At 41.2% G+C, this 20,561-nt stretch overlaps 1 protein-coding gene across 1 annotated transcript in view; it reads left to right on the top strand.

The window, feature by feature from the left end:
• The first annotated feature begins 501 nt into the window (after positions 1-501).
• The window catches only part of ARHGAP35 (Rho GTPase activating protein 35), a 158,463-nt gene continuing 138,403 nt past the window's right edge, over positions 502-20,561 (top strand). Inside the window, exons 1-2 of the mRNA XM_077131348.1 lie at positions 502-696; positions 4,937-5,120. The gene's annotated coding sequence lies outside the window, so the exon portion shown is untranslated. The remainder of the gene's footprint in view (positions 697-4,936; positions 5,121-20,561) is intronic.

The raw sequence follows: 20,561 nt of genomic DNA, 5'->3' as shown, positions 1-20,561 counted from the left end.
GGGATCTGGTGCTTCTGGCGCGCGCAAGGGTGCGCGCCCCCCTCGCGAGCCACGCCCTCCGCCTTGCGCCAGTCGCGGCGCCTTCCGCGCACGCGCACTGGCCGACCCCTCTCTACCCGGTCGCGCGTCGCCTCGCGCCGCAGCAGCCGCAGTAGCGGCATTTTCTTGGGGCGCACGCGCACTGCACCCTCCTCGCCCGTTGCCAGCCTCAGGCCGCGGTGGTGGCAGTGAGCCCCTCAGGCGCTGTCGCTTGTCCTCACTGTCCTGCGCTGGTTATCCCGTCGCGGTGCGCGCCCCGGGGCCGTTATCCCCCTGCAGCGGTCCCCGCGCCACGCACGCGCAGTAGTGGGGGCGCGCGCGGGAGCGGCAGCCGCAGGAAGGAGGCGCCACCGCCGCCGCCATTGCGAAGAAGGGAGGGAGCGAGCAAGGCTGGTCCGCCCTCCCCCTGGTTCCCGCCCCTCCCCCTTCCCCTCCCCGCCCCCCCCCGCCCCGAGGGAGAGCCGCGGCGCGGCGGGAGGAGGAGGCGGAGGAGGCGGAGGAGGGAGCCCGCGAGGGAGGGTCTGCCCGGCCCCCCGCCGCCGGAGCCGCCGCCGCCTCTGCCGCCGCTGGACTAGGAGCAGCAGAACATGGCGCTGGGGCCGCCGTCGCCGCTGCCGGAATCCCCAAGGCCGGGGCCGCGCTGAGGGCGGCCAGCTGGTGAGTGCGCGAGCTCGCGGGCCCCGGGCGGCGAGGCCGGGCGCCGCCCCGCTGCGGGGTCCAGGGGGAGGCGGGGACGGCGGGGCTCGAAGCCCGCGAACAATGGAGGAGCCGGAGGGGGAGGGGAGGGAGCGGCCCCCCAGCTCCCCGGGCCCAGCCATCCCCGCCGCCTGCGCCTCGGCCCGGTCCGCGAGGCCCGCCTGCCCTTCGGACTTGTCTGTACCCGCCCCACCCCTGCTGTCCCCGCGTCTGCGCCCCGCTCCCCGACCCATTGGGATCTCCCTGTCTTTCTTACTTTCCCCTCCCCACCTCAGCCCCTCTGCTCTCAATTCTGCGTCCCCCGGCCCTCTTTTGCCTCTCAGTAATGCCCTTGGCCCCTCTTGGCCTCTTCAGTGCTCATGGGACCCGCCTCCTCCTCAGTGACCTTTCTGCCCCCTTAATTCTGTCCCCCACTTTTGAGATCCGTGACCCTTCTGCCTCATCACCGATTTTACTCTCACTACTCTTCGGATCTGTCCCCGGTCCCTTCTCTTCTCTGATCCATCTCCTATTTCTCCTCTGTTAGAATCTGTTGCACCCAAAGGAGCTGTCCTCTCGGACCTACGGTTCCACCGTATTAGAGATCCATCCAAGACCTCTGCTCATCTTGGCTTTGCTGCCAAGTCTCTTGCCATAGACTTAATTCCACCGCCCTCTTGGCCCCTACTGTCTCTCAGTTCTGCCCCTCTCCAGCAATTCTTCCCTTGCTGCATCCCCCGGATGCCTCTCCTCTCTGACCCTTCCGTGTCTTAGTTCGATCCCCTGGCTCCCCTCGGATTTGGATGCTCTATGTTGGTTTTCTCCCCTTTTCAGATCTTGCTCACCTTACCGTTTAGACCCTTTTTTCTCTTTCCAGACTTTTCTGCCTCTCAGCTCTGCCCCTGCTCAGTCTCAGACCTTGCTGAGCCCCGAACCTTCTTGTTTTCTGACTTTGACTTTCCTTGAAGCAGCCACCTCCGAATTTCTTTGGTCCTTTAGGTCTAGTTTCTGACCTCTTGTCTCCTTTATTCAACCTCTCCTCAGCTTCAGTACTACCCTGCAGCCCTAGATCTGCCCCGGAGTTCTCTCTGAGGTGTCATCTCCTCCCCACCTTGTTTTGGGCACTCATTTTGAGCTGCCTTACACCTTTGCTCCCCTTTCTTTGACCTGTCTCCCCTTCAGTTCTCTGCCCGAAATCTGCTACCTGTCTTCTCTTTCCTCCAAGTCCTCTCTTTCCCGTTTTGGCCCTTCTTGGACGTCTCCTTGACTTCCCTATATAATTTTGATAAATTTTCTCTTGACGTATCATCCCTTCCCTTCCATTCTACATTTCACAGACCTCCTCCCAAACCATTTTTGCACTTGCTCTTTTCCCTCATTTGTTCCATTCTGCCCCTAACCTCTTTATTAGTGTTTTCCTCCCCAGCTCTGCCCCTTTTGGAGCTGTCTGCGTGCTCACCTAATTTCTGACTCGTTTTAACTTTCTTGTTGCTGTCTCCTCTTTGGAGTGGTCATCTTTAACACCGGTTTTGTAACTACCTTCCACCTCTTTTCCCTCTCGGTTCTGTTTTTCACCTTTCTCTCCCCCCTCCATTTTAATTCAGCTCTCACTCTCTGTTCTATCCTTTCTTGTAACTGTTTTCTCTCATTTGCCCTTCGCTTTTCCTCCTTTATGAGTTCTCTTTCCCCTAATTCTGCCCTTTATTAGCGATGTTCTCTCAGCCATTCCTGCTGTTGCTACTACCCAATCAAGCTTTCTCTTGAGGTGTTCTCAGTTCTTTGATAGATTCTTAATTTCATTTCCTTTTGATATCCTTCTCTTAACTCTGTTCCTCATTAACTTGTTTCCTGCTCCACCTTTTCTTTCCCCTTGTAGCCTGTCTGGTTTCTTTTCTTCTCATTTAGTGCATATTAGACCTGCCTCTCCCACCTCAACACCCTTGACCCTGCCATTTCCCTATTGAGTGCTTCCCCTCATCTTTGGAAGTAAATCTTCAGCTAAAGTTTCTCTAACCTCTGATTTAGACTGCAGATTCTATCAGTGCCTTGACCCTGAGGTTTTGATCACAAGGGATCCTGTGAAAACTAGGTAAATAGGTAGGGATTGGTTGATTTGTTATTGCTCTCTGGAGTCTGTGAGTGTGCCCCCCCCCCCCCCACCAACCTAACTACCAAAGTTAGTGATGGGGGGTAGATCTTTTTACATTGCCTTATTTTCTTTCGCATGCTCTATTTGTTGCCTACTCCTTGTTGATTCTATTGGTTCAGCTCTCTGGGCTTTGCAGCTTTGTGTCCTTAGGTAAGGGGGAATGCACCTGCTCAAGGGGCTTTCTTTTCCTTGCTTTCCCCCCTCCCTCTCTGAGTTATTGTAAAGAGACAGTCATACCCTCTCCTTGTTTCCACTTCCAAGTCAGTTCTCTTTGGAAGAACTTAGTAGGGTGCATTTTCATTTTCTTTCAGCTGGCAATTCATATTTTTGTTTTACCCATCACTGGGGAAATGCCAAGTCTCAATTTCTCCCCAATCCCCCAGGGGGTAAGGGCCACACTTGATGTTTACTGCTTTGGGTCTACAGAAGCTGCCTAGCCTTCCCTTCTCTAATGGCCTCTGGTTTGCAGTGTGACCTTTGGGAGGGGTTGGGGGAGGATGGGCTTATTTCTTTTTTCACCTCTGCCCCTGGAAGGCTCCAGCTTCCTGGTCTTCAAAATGGTGAGGGCTTGGGTTTGGAAAGCACTTTGCGGTTATTTGTTTAAAGAAAGAGTGCCAAGTAGCACTCAGATTTCTGTTCTCTGGTATTGCAGGCACTCAGAGCCACAGGAGCTGAGTGCCTCTGGGCAGATCTGTGCTGGATTCTGGGGTCTCAGTTGGTGTACAAGGAGTACGTGGATGAGCCCTGATGTTCCCCCCACGCCTTCTAAAGTGACCTGATTAGGTGGGATTAGTAAGGGGTGCTAGAAACTGGCTGATATGATTGGTATTACTACCCGAGATATACCTCCTCAGCTAGCTGTCTTTTCCTGAGCTGTTTCTTCAGTGTTGGGGGCGTCTAGGAAATTAATACAGAGCTAGAGCTAGTTTTTACAGAAAAGCTATCTAACCATTTTCCTTCCTTAATGTGGGAGAGGAGATCTTTTGCATGTTCTAGTTTATTTATTTTATTTCTTAAGTAAATCAAAAGCCTGATTTTTTTTTCCTGTGGCCTGAGGGCAGTTGCATATTAAAACAGCCATCCAGCTGTGAAGGAGCATTTACTGGAAGAACTTCATTTCTTAACTGAGCTATGATCAAACTTTGTTTATTTCAGCACTTATTTAGAAATGGTTCTGTGTGAACACATTGGAGATAAAAACCAGTCACTGCCATCTACAGAATTGGACCATTGACTCATCACATGTGAGGGCATTTGTCTATGAGATGTAGAGAGGGTTGGATAGTAGATCTTTATGTCTCCTATAGCTCTAACTTTTTAGGACTCAAAATTTTTTGGCAGGCAGAGTCTGGTAATTTATGCCATGTGCTTTTACCAGTGTTGGTTCACCATTGGTTCATGGTGAATTTTTGGCCTTGTGAATCAAGTAATGATCCTTTGTATTTATTTTGTAGTTTATACTTATTTTTATTATTCTTAATGTGGAAGTAACAGCTAATTAAGAATAAAAACAACTGTATATACAGTACCACTTAAATTTGTTTTCCAGAATTTTAACATTACTGGCAGTATAAAAAGCTTTTGCATACTCATAGTCCAAGTTTATATTATAGAAAGAGAGGAGAAAGAACAAAGTTGGTTTTTCTTCCTTAGCTGATGTTCCAAAGACTATCAGATTTCTCGTGGTAGCAGAGGTTCCAGTCCCAGCATTGCCATTTGCTTTCAAGATGGAAACGGTGTTACAGAAATCTAGGTGGTAACCTTGGCCTTCTGGAACAGTTAATGTGCCAGTTAGGAGCAGGGTGAAAGCGTTGGAGATGGCAATAAATAACTGTTTTCACTCTAGAAAAATGTCTTGCCCTGCCTAGAAAATCTTTGTAAAGACTTTTAGAAATTACCTTGATTGAAGTTTCCCTATTTCTTTTTTTTAAAAAAACCTTTTTTGGGGGCTGTGCTCCCCTATTTACCCACTTACTCCCCTATTTTGGGGGCATGGTAAAGTCCAAAGCATTTAGGACAATAAAAACATCAGAAAGTAATGATTCCTCTCTCTCTCTCTTTTTTTTTTTTTAGTGGCCGGGGTGGGTGGACCAGAGCATGCATGGGCTGGAAATCGAACCCACGTCTCCCACATGTCAGATGAGAATTCTACCACAGAACTACTTGTACACCTCAGTCATTCCTCTTGATAGCAGACAAGTAGAAGAAGCTGGCCGTGGATCTGATGGTGACTTTGGCAAGGGACAGTCTTGGAGGGGTGAGGAATGCACAAGATGGCTGTAAATTAGGGCCTCCTAGGTGTGTGTTTGGTCAGCCTGTATGTGGTAGGGTAACTCATCAGGTTGGTAGAATTGGTGATTGACAGGGGTGGGAGTGGCTGTCTGTTTGCATATAGTCTGGTCTGCTTTTTCATCTTTGACCTGCTGTGGTGTTCTCTCTTGTGGGGCCTTCCTGTAATCTGCTGTGACTGCTGTTATTTACTACATGGCAGTCTAAACAGTATCTTAATTTACTCAGTTAGTTGTTTTAATTTTTTTTTTCTCAAGTTGGATAGAGAAGATGACTACCAGAAATTCCATCTTAGACCCCCTTGGGTTCAGAGGAACTCAGTTGGAAAATCAGTGCCTTGTCTAGCCTCCTGGTTTTACAAATGGGGAAATCAGAAGCATGCAAACAGCATTGTGAAGGTTTCGTGTTGTGATAGAGTATGGGCTATAAAGGCAGGAGACCTGAACTAGGCCTTGTCGTAACTAGTTGGGACCTCGGGGAAAAAACTTTGCCTCCTTGGGCTTGGTTCAAGTTGTTAGTCTGAGATCTGGTGTGTTTTCCAGCTCTGATTGTAGATACTTGTAGTCTTGGGTCACATACCAGGTAAGAGCAGGGGCTAGGACTGGGCTCCTGGTGCCCCCACCCCTCACTACACATACAACCTACTTCTCATCTAATCCTGTTAAGAATGCAATGCAGAATCGATGTGGGGTCTCTTTCCCCTAAAAATGAACTTGATTAGCTTTTGTATATACTTTTTCAAGTATAAAGTAAGCACTGCCTTTCTTTCAGCCATTCATATGGAAATTAGTTTATAATTTCAGAGGAAGGGGGCACCCAGATTGTATTAGCTACATAACTAAAACCATACACCTCTTTTAAAAACAATATGGAGTTTTTCAAGCTGAGTCATTGTTGACCTAGGCTCTCAAATAGCAGTGGTCTGAATGGCACTTGAATTGCTGGTATTAAGAAATGCAAACAAATCATTCATGTTCATTTTCCCAAAAGTTTATTTCTACTTAACTTTTGATACAATGCTTTGTTGGGTTTCCTATATGAAGAATTCTTGAAAATAACTTTTGGCAGTTGTCTATCTAGTTTTCATTTTATTTCCTTCTCTGATATCAAGAAACACCATTAAGCTGATACACTAGCAGAGAATCTAAAGTACTTTTCAGCCATGAAGTATCATCACCGGAAAGCAGCCAGAGTTTCCTATTGCCTTCATCTTCCTATACTGAAACTAATATTCATTCTATGAAATTTACAGTGGTTGTGACTGTTGTATTATACATCTGTAGGTATCTTGCGTTTTTTTACTCTCCTGGTGTCTCTGCCGTTTTATTTGGAAAATGTCTTTTTGCAGGTCACTGTGTTAATATTTGCGCTGGGTAATTGAATTTGAATAACTGAGAGGCAGTTTCCTGTGGTGTAAAAATTGTTGATTTGATATTGAAGAAACCTGGGTCCTAGCCCTGGCTTTGCCACTTGCTGTTTGTATGACTTTGAAATCATTTTCAATTCTCTAGACCTCAGTTTCTTCATTTGAGAAATGAAGGGATTGTACTAGCTGCTTCCCATTCTGCCTTATTTTATAGTTTGCTTTCTCTCTCTACACTGTAAACTTCTTGAGAATGGGGACCCTCTCTTAAACCTTTTCTCTTCCACCACACCTAGCAAAATACCATATACCCAGTAGGGCATCACTATGTTCTTGTTGATTGAATCCAAACTGTGCAACAGCCATTGTTTTGGGGTTGTGTGCACTAGCTATAAAGACTATTTTAAAGCTTTAAACTATTAGAGGGCATACCTTCCTAGTCTGCTTTTAATTCACGTAACTTTTTGCATCATAAGTGACTTGACCAGGGTTCCAAGCTAATAAGTGTTAGGGCTGTGCTAGGAATCTAGGTCTGTCTGATCTCAAAATTTATGTTTATTTTATTCAGCTGCCCCGTCTCTTTGGAATATAGGAATAAGCTATAGTTCATCCCCTTGAGGAATTTATAGTCAGTTGTGAACAATTAATTTATAATCTAGGTAGAGGAAAGTAAATGCTGAATAGAGTATTCTGGTTAATTTTTGGCTTCTTGGGTGGCAGACCCATATTGACAGTCCTAAAGATTTTCTTACTCGGAGACAGAGCACATAGTAGGTTCTGTATCACAGTATTTTGAAAAGAATCTACATCCACAGTCACAAGTACCAACTTTTCTTTCTAGCCAGCATATTGGAAAAGTTGAGCATTTTATTTCTGATCTGGATTCAACCCAGATCTAACAAAACTATATGTAAGTAGTAAGCAGAAAGAAGATAAGAATATTTGGTCTTGTGATGTCTCTTTAAATTTGTATTTTCTTTGGCATATAAAGAAGTAACTGGAAAAAAAAGAAGAAAAAAGTAACTAGGTAGCTCCTAATTGAGAGATTTTTGTTTTCTGAGAAAACTCTGGACAACTAGAACTGTATAGCTAGAAATATAGTTTGCCTCTTCAGTTATTTGTGTAGAGTGCACTATATAATACTTTATTTAAAAACCGTTTGAATTTCAGTCTTTTAAAAATTATGGGTTCAAAGTCTGATGGTCAGCTACAGCTCAGCCTCCTGAACTATGTAAAAAAATTTTTTTTTTGAACTGCTGTACATTTAGAAGATTCTCCATTTTAAAAAAAGGTCAAAACTATGGCTTCCTTTATGGCAGCCTGCACTACTTACAAATAAGACAAAGGAAAATGATTACTGTTAATTGCCATGGGCAGTTAAAAAGGGTTCTTTGTTCAGTAACAAATTGATTTTGTACAAATGAAAGTCAGCACTGCATTAATACAAGATTATTAGGTTCTTGAAATCTGCATTTTCAGCTAGAGTGATTTTCTCTATGAGGGAATTATTTCACACGAAATAGTGTGACTAAATGGTTGGTGATTAAAAGTATCACTCAGTCTTTATTTTTCAAAATGCTTGCTAAGTTTGTAGGTGGAAGGCTTTGGGATGGTGCTTTTGCGATATTTTTTAATGAACTGAAATTGTTGAGTCCTTTTTTTTTTCTTTCTTACATGCGCAGACTCTAGGAACCAGGTCTCTAGCGTGGCAGGCGAGAATCTTGCCATTGAGCCACCAGTGCACCGCTGAGCCACTGTTGCACAGTTGAGTACTTTTTGAATGCTGCCAGCCTATAGGATATTTCTTCCTCTCATTGGTCAGTCAGTTAAAGAATGCAAATAAAACTTTGATAAGTGGAGGAAAAATGTTGCTAGCTGCCATGGAAATGGGTCTTAGCTGTTCGCATGTGCCCAATATTAGTCAATAGCCACAAAGAAAAAGATGGCAGCTTTAATAGTTGGCCATTTGATATTGTGTGTGTATACATGGAATATGTATTTTCTTGGGTACATTTATCTTATATAGAAGTTTTTTTAATTTACGCTTTTTAAGTTAAGGTACAACTTACATATGCAAAGGTGCATAAATCTTTAGGTGTACAGTTCTGAATTTCCACATGTATAGATAGGCCTCCTTTTTTATATTATGGGACCTAATTTCTTTTCCACATAATTCTTCTTGATAAGTTGATCAATAATTGAGAGGCTCCTCATGTAAGGCACATTTAACATACAAATGTGAATGTTCAGGATACTTAGAACTTTTCCAAGTTTGTTCAAGGTCATATACCTGATAAAGGATGAGATAGTATCAGTTTCATTGTACAAATTGTCACAAGTGTGAAAGCATTCTTGTATTAACAGATATTTCCTCTTGACCTTGCAAGTCCAGATTATTTCAGTCTCTGCTTGGCGTCAGAATGAAATGCAGAGGGTGCATGGGTGGTTCAGTGGTTGCTCACCTTCCATGCAGGAGACCTGGGTTCAATTCTTGGAACATGCACCCCCCGCCCCAGATGAATTGCATCGTGCTCATTGCTGGGGAGATTTTGTTGGGGCTGGTATTCAAATTGTTAGGCGTGCAGACCTGTGTGAACATTCTGGAAAGCATTCAGACAGTATTTCAAGAGATTTACAATCCTTGATCAGCATAAAGGAATCCATGCTATAGAAATAAAGATGTGGACCAAGATTTGTCTACAAGGATGCTATTTATAATGATGTTTATAAACCAGAAAAATAGAAGCAGTCTAAATGTTATAACCATAGGGGAATGGTCGCTTTGTGGAACTGTATGGAGTAATTAAAAAAGGATGTTTTTGGAGAGTATTTGACATGGGATAAAGCAGGACATAGAATAGGATATAGAATTATGAACAGTATGATTCCAGTTATTTAAAAATATATTTGGAAAAAGTGGAGGAAATATGCTGGAGTGTTCACAGTAGTTATCTCTGTGATTGGATTTCAGACATTAATTTTTTTTCTGAGTTTTTCTAAGTTTTCTGCAATGAACTTTTCAATTTTTGATTTAGAAAAAAAGGTTAAAATTTGCACTATGATTGTATTACATTTGTTTTTTCTTATAAATGAATGAAGTAAAAACAGCTGAAAAAGCAAGAAATTATTCTGGTGAGATCTGTCGGACTTTAGTACTTTTGATGGCAAGGTAGTCACTCTTTTATAGAGCGGTAATAGGCATTAATAATATTACTGATTAATAATAAGTATATGCTTACAGGGTGCCAGAGCAGTACTAAATAATACCTTCTCTTCTCACAATAACCGTCTGAGTAGGTGGTGGTGTTTTCATATGTTAGATGGGGGCTAAGGCTTCGAGAGTGGTCTTGCCCAAGGCCACACACCTAGTGTGTAATCGAGGCAGTCTGACCTTTGCCCTGAGCCCCTCTTCTAGTCTGCCTTCTCTGATATGCTTTTCTGTACACACGTATTTTCACAGAATGACATCTCGCCACAGAGATGATAAGTAGAATCTACCTAATGACTCCTATCTGTAGATAAAACCTTAGTTCTCTTTTCAGCAGGTTCCTTCCCCCCCCCAACCTTGTTTAAGAGAAAACATTGGCATATTACATTTCCCTTTCCTTGAGCAAAGTTGGGAATGGCCATGAAAGTGGTTATGTCTTCCCTAAGTAATTAAGGGGCCAAAAAATCTCTAAGTAATTAAGGGCTATTGAGCAGAAGAGGAAACAAACTAGTTCCTTGTAGCTCCAGAGAATGGAGATCCAGGGAGGCATGTTTTATTGCCCCCTTCCCCGTTCACCCAAGGATTGGGTATCTAGTCTGTTTAGAGTACCAGTTGTACAAAACATGGCTCCTTCCTCAGAGAGTTTATATACCATTTATAAAATAAAAGCATTTCTTCCCTTATAGGTAACACAAGAAACAGCCTATTTCTGTGCTAGAAAGTAAAACAATGTAGGCAGCCAGTGACCTGATTTTTTCCCCCCTGATTTTATCTTAAAGAATTGAGTGTAACTAAACATTTCAGTGCAAGAATGCATTAACTAAGAAGACAGATTTCATCTTACTGGGAGAAAGAACTTTTTAAGAAGTTCATGCTTTATTTTGGAAAGGAATAATTTGGGGATTTTAAAAGTTTACCTTGTTTGTTTTTATATTGTTTAACAAGACACTCGCATACACATATACCTGTTTATTTACTGGTCATTCTTTCTCTCATTTGGGAGATTTCAAATTCAGTTGCAGTGTGAGGGAATTTATATTCAAGCATCAGGAAGATAATACTGCAAAATAAAGAGTTTTGTAAGCTCCACGGGATTTTTGCTGCTTTCTTTTTTTTTCCTAAGCCAAACTGTATCCAGTTTTATTAAAGATACTTTTCATAAACAATCATGGTATTTCAGGTAGGACATGGACAGACAACTGTTAACAGTATACAACAACTTTCAGACTCCCCTCTTTAGTAGACTACCAAAATCAGAAAGCCACTATAAAACCCAATGAAGTCTTCATTTGATGCTCTGAAGAGGTAAAGCTTAGAGTGAGGATTGACATTTCACATTTAGCATGTTGTGTGACAGCTTTTCACAGCTGACCCTAACTTTCAGGAAGTGGAATGAAAATAGCCAAATTAGCAGTTTGAAGAACCACAACCTAAACAAGGACTCATTGTTGTTTTGTGGAATGCCATCTCAGTCATCACTAGAAAGTCCAGATTGCCTGACATTCTGGTAATTTTGGGGGGTCAGGCCCCAATAGATTTCAGGGAGTCAAGTCTATGCTGAAAAGCTGAGAAGGAGAAGGGGACATGAGGACATAAAAATGAATTTTATTTGCCCATACCACAAAGCATTTGTGCCAAGGTGGGTAATGTGTATCAACATCAGGGAATCCAATATCCTGGGAGTAAAGATGAAGTCTCAAAATTAGAGGAGAAAGGTGTTTTATCCCATGTTAATCCAGCTTTGGAGACATACTATTAGTGACATTTGTCCCATCCCCAAAAAACAACAATGAGAAGTGTTCTGTGTGTTAATAACATGGTTTAAAAAAAAAGTAAAACAAAATTCTGGTTCTATTCCCTCCCCTCTCCTCCAGACAAAACAAAATGGGGCACTTTGTAGGGAATACTGAGATAATTACTGTGGTTTTTAATTGTCCATGCCCTAGTCATTGAACATGAACCACTGAAATGTAACATTGTTATCTAGTATGTCAATTGGTTATAATATTTTAAATAAAGAAAAAAGTGCATGAAAATCATGATAAGAAAACAAAATTCTTTTATTATAAAACTTGTTAAAAAATAATATTTCAAACTGTACATTCACCAGAAGTACACAGTTATCAAAAATCTACATACCTCACTTGGCATTTCCAGCACCTTTAACTTTCTGTGCCTGGTCTGGTTTGGCATCTCCATTTTCTGCTGGGTTATTCCCATCCTTGCCAGTATCAGCTTTCCCTTTTTTCCCTTTGGGTACCTTTTCTCCTTTGCAGGGACCTTTGGAGGAGGGTTGGGTTCTGACTTTGGAGGAGCAGGTTTAGCAGATAACCTTGCAGATCTTCTCTGTGGTTCGTGTTTTACCTTGGCTTTATCTCCTTTAGCATCCCCTTCAGCCTTTCTCTTGGGCACTGTGGCTATGGCCGTGGGACATAGGTGCTGGACGCAGGGATGCAACAGAACACGGGCTTTGGTCAGGCTGGGTGTCATTCTCGCTTCTTCCTGTCTGCTTTATTCTTGATGCATGACCATCACCTAGAACAGGGCTTGACACATTTAAGTGCACAATATTTGTTGAATTGAAGGTATGAAATTTTGAATGAGAAAAAAGCAGGAAAAGATAGAGCATCTGGAGTCTGTTACAGTTCTTGAGATTCTTGGGATTCCTCGAGTGATGTGAAGGAAGGAACGTATTGCTTCTTGCCAGTTTTGTGTCCTTGGACGAGTCATTTATTTTTAAAATTTGAGTTCTCTTGACTGTACAACGGGCCTCAGTACCTACCCTGCCTGCCACAAAACCTTTTTTTTTCCTTTTTAAGAATTAAATATCAAGAGTGAATGTGAAAACTTTGTAAAGTTGGAAAACTCCCAGGTTTTTTGGAGAATGAAAGAGCACAACTTGGTTAATTGAAGTGTTTGGATGAGCTGGCATGTTAGAGTGCTGTAAAGACAGCGTAATGAAATTTTAAATCAGTAGAACAGCGCCTGCTATTGATTTGTTATCTCTTGGTCTTGGTACAACTTGTATCTTGCCCCCAGGTAGCAGTTTTAAGGTCTTATCAGTAAGCCTCACACATCTGAAAGTTAACTCCAGGTCAGTAGGCCAAATAGCAATGTTTGAGGTTTTGTTTGATATTCTCATGGTCAAACTGAGGCTTTAATTCCTCTTTCTCTCATCATGCAAGACCTGAGCTGAGTCCTGGCTCCACCACTTACTGGCTTTCCTCCCTTGGCCAAGCCATTTAAAGTCTTGGTACCTCAGCACCTCATTTATAAAAAAAAAAAAAAAAAAGAGTATAGTAGTGTCTGTTCATAAGGTCGCTGTGCAAATTAAAGTAGTGTGTTTAAGAGGCTTACCGTAATGCCTGGTTCAGAGTGGCTCCTCAGTAAATGTCATCATTAGTGCAGTGATTCCTGGACTTAGCTTTTTATAGACCATTTGAAGATATTGGTGATGGGAAAACCAATATATGTTTACCGATTTTTAGTTTTGCCAATGAGGGGTTAAAAAAGAAAGAAAAACTGTTCTTACCAATGTTTAATGCAGCATAGAATATCAGAATAAAAGAAGGCTTTTCCCAAGAAAGTTGGCAGTTTATGTGGACATATATATGTTTCCAATTCTCAATTTTCATAGACTGATGAAAACTTTGCCACAGGTCAGCACCGGTAATATGTGGGCAGGCATTTGCCAGGCAAGGATGGATTCATATCCCAATTTTTCCATTTATTCTGTGCCCTTAAGCAAATTATTTAACCTCTTGGCGTTTTAGTTTTACTCATCTGAAAAATAGGTAGTATTACCTACCTCAAAGGGCTGAGAAACTGAGGGAATATATGAAAAGTGGCATATAGCATGTGTTGAATTGCTAGTTAAAGATTATTGTTATCCTCTCATGGCAAATATTCATTGGTGTTGGTTAAGGTGAAATTCATTGTACTAAGGGGTACACTTGGAATTACAAGAAGTAAGATATTGTGCTTGATGGCAAAAGTCTCCTAATAGATGTCTTTATCTTCATTCTTTTCTCCTTTCTTCATTAGAGTAATCAAAAACAAAAATGGCTGTTGCACTCCCCTCCTTAAAAATCTTCATTGTTTCTGTTGCCTGCTGGGTAAAGTCCAAACCTCTTAGGTTGTCATATAGATTCTCAGACTGGCCTACCCACCTAGCCTTTCCGTGGATGGCTGCTTGGTCTCCAGGAGACACCATTTTCTTTCTCTGTCTCCGCATTTTTGAGAAAGTTGGGTTCCTTTCTTGAGAGTGCCCTTACCCCCTTCTCTGATTGGTGAATTCCTTACTCATCCTTCAACATCCCCTCATGTGTCTGCTGTTTTCTGATACCTTTTGCCCTGGGATTTTCCTCAGCTGTGTTCCATTAACACTTCGCTGGCAATGTTAGGAGATTGCTTGTTTTTGTCAGGTCATATGTTCATATGGTTCTGCATCAGTAGTCACAAAACGCCAAGGATTGTTACCTTATCCCTGTCTCACAGCCACCCATTTGTCCTTTTCAGAGGCAATGTTTTTCTACTTTCCGTTTTTTCCTCCCAGAGATATTTTATGCATATCCAAGTCAGCAAATATAAATTCATATATAAAATTCATATATAAGTTCTCCCCCTTTTACATGAATAGTAGCATGCTGTTATAACTGTTTCTTCTCTTTTTTTCACTTAATATCTTAGTCATTCTGTCTTAGTACAGAGGAGACATCCTTATTTTTTTTTCACAGCCTCATGGTATTCCTTTATACAGATAGCCATAAATTATTGTCAGTTATCTCTTGAAGGGCATTTAATTTGTTTCCAATTTTTTTGGATATGCAGTAGGTACTATAGAGAAAGTTTGAACATGTATCCTTTGTACATGTGAGAATATATCTATAGGAGAAATTTCTAGAAGTGAAATAATTGTCTTCTACTTTTGTGAGCTAGAGATTTGTTCTCTTTTTTCCACTTTGCCTAGTGAAGTGCCTGGCCTGACGTGGGTGCCTCATTAATGTCTGAATGAAGGATAGAATGGTCTAGCTAGGGAGATGAGACAGATTAAAAAAAAAAAAAAAAGAACATTGCTATCCCGAGTCAGTATACCAAAGGTCAACAGTTAAATCCTAAAGATTGCAGAAGTTCTGGCAGCTGTTCCCATGGCTCTGGGCATTATGAATAACCTATCGGACGTGGCTGCTTAGCTTGGAATGGATTGGACTTTTCAAACCCCCCTTCCTATTGTGAAGGTCAACAGAACATCCATTCCCACTGCGAGCTCACCCCCACGGGAAATTCTTTCATTTTGGGCAAGTGAAACAAATCCGAAATCGTTAGTGATTCCTGCGATGATACTGATAGCCAATACTTAGTCCTTTCTATATGTCAGGGTCTGTTTTAACCACTTTACATGTATTAACTCAGGGAATCTGCATTAACAACCCTATGGAATAAGTGCATCTTTGTACCCATTTTACAGGTGAGGAAACTGAAGCAGTTCATGATAGGTGGTAGAGGCAGAGAACTCAGAAGAAGGCAAATAACAAATTACTTTTATTCCCACTCCTTAGAAAATACCAGCTTTATAAGATTGATTTTATATTCTCTTTCTCACTTTCCCTCTGTCCCTCACTCTCTGTCTCCCCCACTTCTCTTCCTACCTCTCCCTCTCCCTTTCCTAGAGGCCCTCCTTGATGTGAGTTAATTGCCTATGATTTCACATATTGACCTTGATTATTGGGAAATCTTTCCCCTGCTGAATGGTATTTGGAGGGACATAGTACATTCTTTGGTTTGTCCCCTTGATCTCTAGTTTGGTTTGCCTGTTAAAGATTTCCAGAATGAGCTAACAGTTAATGCCAGTTCTGTTTTCTGCTTTTTAGTGAGGTCCAATTGGTCTTTATAATATAGATTTAGATTTTACATAGTGTTTCTTCATCAAAGCTTATCTTAGTAAAATGCAGTCAAAAACCTCCATTTGTTTCCCTTTCTTTAATTTTTTGTCGTGGTAACATATACAATATATTTTCCATTTTAACTACTTTCTATTATATAATTTGGTGGTGTTAATTACATTCACAGTGTTGTGCTATCATCAACACCATCCATTACCAAAACTGTCCCATCTCCCCAAACAGAAACTTTGTACCCATTAAGCATAACTCCCCATTCCTCACCTCCACCTCTGCCTCTGGTAACCTGTAATCCACTTTCTGTCTCTGTGAATTTGCATATTCTAGCTATTTCATTTAAGTGAGATTGTACAATATTTTGTGCATCCATTCATTTCTGTAATGCCTTCTTGAAACTTTGGGCTTGGGAAACAGCCCTGGAAATTTTGGTGTTGTGGGACTCTGAAGAGAATAGCCAGTGGTATATGTTGTCATCAACCAGCCTGGAATGCTGACCTTGATGCCCATTTCAAATGTATGTCTTCCCAGAAGTCTTTTCCAGATCTCCCCCTCTGTTTTTCCAAGGTCTGAATTGCATTAGGATTTCACCTAAAAAAGATCAGCCTATCCAGTAGAACTTTCTGCACCTCCAGTGTGGTATCCAGCAGCCACATGTTACTGTTTGACATGTAGCTAGTGGAACTGAGAACCTGAATTTTATTTCATTTTAATTATCATAACTTTAAATGGCTAAAGTATTAGAAAAATGCAGTTTTAGACTGTATACTCCAAAATATATACATTTTTCTTTTTTCTTTTTTTTTTATTTCTGTATCTCCTAATTCTGGCATGGGACCATGTGCCCTTATATATTTGATGAATATTTGATGAATAGCCCTGAATAGCTGAGGTATAAAAGGAAAATTAAAATACTCCTTAAATTCCACCTCGTAGGGATCACCAATGTTAACAATCAGTTGTGTTTTAATTGCCGAAGAAATCACCAGTTTTTATTGACATTGTAGTGGTTTCTGCACAGAATTCATTATTGATTCTAGAAATCGGACAATAATCAAGATGGTTGTAGGTTTGTAGTTGTATATAGGTTTAGGAGAAATTAAGCCTTAGAATACAGGTCATAAATGTAACAGAAAGATGTATGGCTGATGTTATTGGTAAAGTGCCTTTCTAAAGATTATTGTAATATGATAGAATCCTTGGTGAAAATGTAGGAAAGAGAGGATGACTCATCCTTTTTCTTCTCAACTCCTGGATGATTTTGTTACTATTTTGTTTTGAGGATGGGTTGGATGTTCAGGTGATGTTGGCTTGACTTCTTAGAGGTGGTTGGGGTATTTGAAAAGAGGGAGAGATGAAAAGAAATTAAACCACTTGCTGGCAAGACTGAAGAAGCAGAAACAGGCCCACATGAATTTGTTTTCTCTTTCAAAGAGTAGGCGGTACCTTAGGCCAAGTACTTTTCGTAAGTGGTGGAGTCTGTGTGTGCATTCTTTGTTGAATTTTTTTTAATCCCTAATAGTTTTCCCCACTCCAAATCATGTGGTTTGTTAACTTCCATTCAGAACCAAAATGATAATATTTCCCTTCTGAGTGGTCTGGTGATGTCAGGGACTGGGGGCAGAGTGAGAAAAAGAGAGTCGTAGTAAATGATAAAACTGGTGCTCAGAAGTAAGGAAGGGATTTTAAAAAGCCTTGAATAAAACGCAGTGTGGGATCTTGGATTGGATCCTGGAACAGAGAAAAGGATATTAATGGAAAAATGGATGAACTCCGAATAAGGTCTGTAATTTAGTTTATAGCTTTGTACTGAAGTTCATTTCTTAGTTTTGATAAATGTACCATGTTATTCTTAACATTAGGAGAAGCTGGGTGAAAGGGTTAAAGGAACTCCCTGATATCTGCAGCTTTTCTGTAGATCTAAAGTTGTTCCAAAATAAAAAATTAAAAAGCAAACGAACCATGAATGGCAAGAACATCCACAGACTATGACTTCACCAGGGGGGTTGTATGCATAACATATGGATTATATTTAGGGCCCTCCAGGAGTTGTGCCCATCTCTGTCCACATCTCTCCTCAAACTTATTGCTCCAGTCATGTTGAATGGCTGATTGTAGCTTCCCCACAGATCCTTGCTTCTAGGACCTTTCGTCTACTGTTTCCTATTGTCTAGGATATTCTCCTGCCCTATTCTACCTCCACATTACCCCACACAACCCAGCCAGCCAACCAACCAACCAACCAAGAACACCTTAAGAAAGGAAATAGCTTAACTAATTGTTTTTAATGTTTTAGGTCTGACTTAATTTTTATTTACTTAAGGAAGCCTTCCCTGACTTACAGTAGTCAGCTCCTTGCCTGAGTTTGCCCCTGTCCTTGCTTATTATTTCTTTTTTATTTTAAATTTTTAAAATTTTATTTATTTCATTTTTATTGATAAAACCAATCAACATACAATATGAAGATTCTTTTTTATCACATAGTTGTATATTCATCATCATGATCATGTCTTAGAACATTTGCATCAATTCAGAAAAAGAAAACAGAAAAAAAATTCATACATACCATACCCCTTACCCCTCCCTTTCATTGATCACTAGCATTTCAATCTACTAAATTATTTTGACATTTGTTCCCCCTATTATTTATTTATTTTTAATCCATATGTTTTATTCATCTGTCCATAAGGTAGATGAAAGAAGCATTAGACACGGGTTTTCACAATCACACAGTCACGTTGCGAAAGCTGTATCATTATATAATTGTCTTCAAGAAACATGGCTACTGGAACACAGCTCTACATTTTCAGGTGGTTCCCTCCAGCCTCTCCATTACACCTTAACTAAAAAGGTGGTATCTATTTAATGCGTAAGAACCTCCAGGATAACCTCTCGTCTCTGTTTGGAATCTCTCAGCCATTGACACTTTATTTTGTCTCATTTCTCTCCTCCCCCTTTCGGTGGAGAAGGTTTTCTTAATCCCTTGGTGCTGAGTCCCAGCTCATTCTAGGATTTCTGTCCCACATTGCCAGGAAGGTTCACACCTCTGGGAATCATGTCCCACGTAGAGAGGGGGAGGGCAGTGAGTTTGCTTGCCGTGTTGGCTGAGAGAGGCCACATCTGAGCAACAAAAGAGGTTCTCTTGGGGGTGACTCTTAGGCTTAGTTTTAAGTAGGTTTAACCTAACCTTTGCAGGGTTAAGTTTCATATGAACAAACCCCAAGATTTGGGGGGGGGGGCTCAGCCTATTGCTCCGGTTATCCCCACTACTTGTGAGAATATCAAGAATTCTCCACTTGGGGAAGTTGAATTTTCCCCTTTTCTCACCTTGCAAATACTTTTTTATTCACTGTTCAAATCCTTCTGGGATTTATCGAGGCATTACTCTTGTCCTTGTTCTAATTGCCTCTTCTTTTTCTCCCCAACTATATCTTAGGCTCTTAGAGGTCCAGGGCTGTGCTTTATTTATTGTTGAATCTCCAAGCATATAACCCAGAAATTTAGGCATTGTAAACGTTTAGGAAATGTTTATTGAATAAATAACTTCCATGAGCAGCAGTGGGCTTGCTGCTCATACTCTCCTAGGCTCCAGTGACTGTTTCCCTTCTATCCTTAGAGAATAGTAGCTGAAGTTTGCTGTATATCAGCATGTACACCATAGATGGCCAGATCACTACCATAGAAAGAGAAACTCAGGAATAGAGAGTTGAAAAAGCAGGTTTTGTGGAGGTTTATTCTTGTATTTCAAGCTCCCCAGAGTCCAATTTAGGAAAATGCATAGCTTAGTTATGTAGTATTGTCTTTTCCTGTAGATTGTGAATTTGTAGCTCATTTTACCATAAAAGATAATATGTAGCTATGTTTTAAACCTGTTCTTTTGGTAAATCAGTCAACAATTACTGCTTGTCTAAAAGTGTACATCCTTAGATGGAATACATAGTAACATCAGATAGGACTCCTGTTTTTGAATTTTTTACATTCCACTAGGGAAGATAAGAGTATCATTACCCCATGGTTTTGTTAATGTGGCTTAACATGAATCAGGTAGTCAGAGGGAAAGGAGCCATTATGGTGGGTGGTGAGGCACCACAAGTATAAATACAGCACTTTTATCTTCGATTTCCGTTAATGTCAGTGTGACCTCTAAAAACTAAGTGGTTGGGAATTTGGGTTACCTCTAGCTAGACATGGCTAGAAATGCAGATTGTAAGCAAAGGTTGTGAACCTGGTGGGTGAGGGTGGGGTGCCTCTGGACAATTAGGAGGTGTGGGGGGGTGGTCCATCATAGTCTCAAAATATGTGTTGGATTTTGGTTCTGTTTATTTTCTGTGGAGAGGGGATCTGTAGTTTTTATCAAATTTACAAAGGAATTCATTACCCAAAAAGGATTAGAACCACTGGTTTAGAGTAATATTTAGCTCCATGGCCTCATTTTGTCACTTTCATTTTACCATTTTAGATTGGCATTGTGTTTTGTTTTTCCCTGATACTTTTTTTTGAGGGATCCTTGGTGTAAATGACTCAACTTAGTCATTTGACTAAGGGAGGAGTGTATAAATTTTTTTTTTGAGGCAGTGGTGTGGCTCTTTGGCGTCCGTTTGTTCTGTCATTACTTCTATATTTGAAATAGTGATTACTGCTTTAGTAGATCCACGTATACATTCATTCATTCATTTATATCCCAGGGCCTATGCTAAGCAGTGGTTGTATGAAGATGAAATGACTAGGCCCTGGCCTTAGAGGCTTTTAGTGATACACAGTGTAAATGCTCAGTAATGGTAGCTGTTAGTCTTATGGGACCAGTTATCATTGAGTGTAATGGCTACAGTCACAGAGGATATATAGGGTAGAATAGGAACATGGGGAAAGGTTGTTTTGACTTACTCCATTTGTTTTATTGAAATTTCATTCTTGTTTATCTCTGCCTCATTGACAGGTTGC

The sequence above is a fragment of the Tamandua tetradactyla genome, chromosome 16 (genome assembly GCF_023851605.1).
Source record: "Tamandua tetradactyla isolate mTamTet1 chromosome 16, mTamTet1.pri, whole genome shotgun sequence".
Classification (NCBI taxonomy): Eukaryota; Metazoa; Chordata; class Mammalia; order Pilosa; family Myrmecophagidae; genus Tamandua; species Tamandua tetradactyla.
Note: the sequence above shows the minus strand (reverse complement) of the source record. Positions and strands in the feature narration are given on the sequence as shown.